The following is a 3,834-nucleotide window of genomic DNA, read 5'->3' as shown; positions in this document are numbered from 1 at the left end:
AATCTTCATAATATCCATCAGAAGTTGTCCCAGGTGTGCATCGCTTCACACAACCTAACCTAACATACATCTCATTTCATAATACTTTTTTTTCATAATTATTACTATTTTCATACAACTTTTATATAATACACCTCGGACGTTCGTACATCGAGCGGCGATCTAATTTCATAATACTTTTTTCCGTTATTGTTAATATTTTCATAACACTTTTATATAATATACCTCGAACGGCTTCTACATACAATACATCTCCATTCAATTTTCACCATTCATCTTTTTCGACAAGTTCATATATTTAGGGAAATCTCATTTCATAATACTTGTTTTTCATAATTAAACCATGTCGCTTACAATCTAGCGAGGGGAGAGATAATGTCGAAATTCTAGTCCGGTCGACGTAATTATCTTATTTTATCATTTCGATTAATTTTAGATAGATATATAGTCGAATCGGTGATATTTTATGAAAAATAAGAAAAATATAAATAAAGCGTGGCGCTGAAAATTATATATTTCCAATAATAAGCGCAGCAAACACGCAAACGAAAAAGTAAATAACAATGTGTTTATATACACGAGAATATAGATGATTATAATGTTATGTATAAATATAAAATATATGTAATATGAAAAAACGTCATCATAATTCTCATCCTCATTATGGTGGATATTGTTATTAAAACTTTTTCGATAATAGTTTTATTATAAAATACACAAATAGTTCCCTGGTTGATCCTGCCAGTAGTCATATGCTTATCTCAAAGATTAAGCCATGCATGTCTCAGTACAAGCCAAATTAAGGTGAAACCGCGAAAGGCTCATTAAATCAGTTATGGTTCCTTAGATCGTACCCACATTTACTTGGATAACTGTGGTAATTCTAGAGCTAATACATGCAAACAGAGTTCCGACCGGAGACGGAAGGAGCGCTTTTATTAGATCAAAACCAATCGGTGGCGGGCTTGCTCGTCATCGTACAATTTGGTGACTCTGAATAACTTTTCGCTGATCGCACGGTCTCGCACCGGCGACGCATCTTTCAAATGTCTGCCTTATCAACTGTCGATGGTAGGTTCTGCGCCTACCATGGTTGTAAAGGGTAACGGGGAATCAGGGTTCGATTCCGGAGAGGGAGCCTGAGAAACGGCTACCACATCCAAGGAAGGCAGCAGGCACGCAAATTACCCACTCCCGGCACGGGGAGGTAGTGACGAAAAATAACGATACGGGACTCATCCGAGGCCCCGTAATCGGAATGAGTACACTCTAAACCCTTTAACGAGGATCAATTAGAGGGCAAGTCTGGTGCCAGCAGCCGCGGTAATTCCAGCTCCAATAGCGTATATTGAAGTTGTTCCGGTTAACGAGGAATTCCCAGTAAACGTCCCTGCCCTTTGTACACACCGCCCGTCGCTACTACCGATTGAATGATTTAGTGAGGTCTTCGGACTGAGCGCGGTGGCGTTTCGGCGTCGCCGATGCTTCGAAAAAATTACGCGATTTTTGAACACAACGACGCTATACCATAAATTAATCGTGTATTTATACATGAAATACATAAAATTTATATATAAATATATAATATATATATATATATATATATATATATATATATATATATATATATATATATATATATATATACGTAAATATAGTCGATAAATAAGTGTATATATATAATATATATTCAAAATGATAACGCGGTCGTCGTGTCCGAGAGAAATAATAAAGTTTCGAAGACTGGACGTCTGACCAGTGTTTTTTTTTATATCATTTACACTGTATCGACAAAATATATGAATTATATATTAAAAATATATATATGTATAGCTTGCTCTGCCGCCCTCTCTAAAAAAACAAATAATGTTATATTCCATATGATGATTAAAAACACACGTTTTTTTTGTGATAATTTAGCGAATTGTATTTAAATATTATAATATATATCGACCTCAGAGCAGGTGAGATTACACACTAAATTTAAGTATATTATTAAGCGGAGGAAAAGAAACTAACTAGGATTCCCTCAGTAGCTGCGAGCGAACAGGGAAAAGCCCAGCACCGAATCCCGTGGTCGATATCGGCCACCGGGAAATGTGGTGTTAGGGAGGATCCGTTTATCACGAGATCGTGCGGCGCGTCCAAGTCCTTCTTGAACGGGGCCACAGTCCATAGAGGATGCCAGGCCCGTAGCGACCGTTGCCGATTGCGTAAGGATCTCTCCTGAGAGTCGGGTTGCTTGAGAGTGCAGCCCTAAGTGGGTGGTAAACTCCATCTAAGTCTAAATATGACTATATGAATAAAGTTGAAAAGCACTTTGAAGAGAGAGTTCAAGAGTACGTGAAACCGTTCGGGAGTAAACCTGAGAAGATTTTGATGTCTTAAACTGATCTAAAAATCTTATTTTGGTCATCAATGTCATCATAAATTATTATAACATTGTTTGTATGGCATTGATACACTTTTGAGGTTCAAAATAAATTTTATAAGATCCATTTTTAACCTCAACTTTGTTAAAGCGGACGAAACAATAAAATTGAAGTAAAAAATGGGCTTAGATTATAATGTATAATGATATATTTGTAATCCGAATTTCAACTTCAAAGTTGTAATTAAAGACTTTGAATTTGAAAAAATATTTTAAATTCTGTCTCGGGGAGTTAACTATTGAGGGGTGGGTGTCGCTGGGGGGGGGGTTGCTAAAAGAGCACAAAATAATGCTGTTCAACAATTGTTACATAATTCTATTCTTTAAACTTATCTTTTGTATGAAATGAAAACAACACATTAAACAATAATCATTTTATTTACAAACAAAAAAATATTTTTTCTACGACCGTGCGTTTTAACCCACTTTCCCGCACACATTTTAGTTTTGAAAGTGTCTCTTTTCCGCACTAGTGCGAGAAAGTAAAATTGTGCAAATTTTGACTTTATTAGATAGTTTTTCACTTCTTCTTTACTATTGTTACTAGGTAAATAAATATTTGCGAAATAGTCCATCAAATAAAATTTAAACATTTTCTAGCTTTTTGTAGCATTCTTAATTTTTTCAAAATATAAAATAATACAGATATTTTTTATATAACCATGTAATTGTTACTAAAACGTCAAAGTTGTTCAAAACGTTTTGGAAGTGACCGAATAAGTGCAATCTTCTTCTAAATTAAACCACATTAAACCGAATCCGATACAATAATATTAATGGATTCATCCGACGAAGAACTTTCCGAAGCCATTTTGAACGCTGCAAATGAAACTAATTCTGAGCTGTTACCTGCCAAATGACTTAAAACCGTTGCCGTCATCGTCATTTTTATGCGACCTGCAACCGATGCCATCCTCATCGACGTCATCTACCTTCCAGTTGAAACCAAATAACTCCACTGGACCGGCAATTCTAGTCTAGTCTACAGAATGCAACAAATTGTGTTTTCAATATTAAAATTTATAATAATTAGTAGTTTTTAGTTAAAATTTTGTATATTATTATGTTTGTTGGAATAAAATAATTTTTGAAAAATGGGTTGGTATACTTTTTTGTATATACGGTCGTAGAAAAAAGAATGTTCCTAACTCATGCGTAAAGTGTCTTTCCCGCACTTGACCGCTTGCCCGAACTCCGCTCCACGTCGTTCGGGACAACTGCAGTCGCGTGCGGGAAAGTATCACTTTCCGCACTTGTTAGGAAAATAACTATTTTATTATAATTGAAAAAAAAATTTACATTGCGAAATCTTCAAATATTTTAATCTGAACATGAAAATAAAACTTTTCTTTAATAAATTTTGTAGTCTTAACAAACATCAAATATTTCTTCAAAAAAAACAA

Source organism: Diorhabda sublineata, chromosome 10 (assembly GCF_026230105.1).
Source record: "Diorhabda sublineata isolate icDioSubl1.1 chromosome 10, icDioSubl1.1, whole genome shotgun sequence".
NCBI lineage: Eukaryota > Metazoa > Arthropoda > Insecta > Coleoptera > Chrysomelidae > Diorhabda > Diorhabda sublineata.
The sequence above is the reverse complement of the archived record's forward strand: the minus strand, read 5'-3'. Positions refer to the sequence as shown.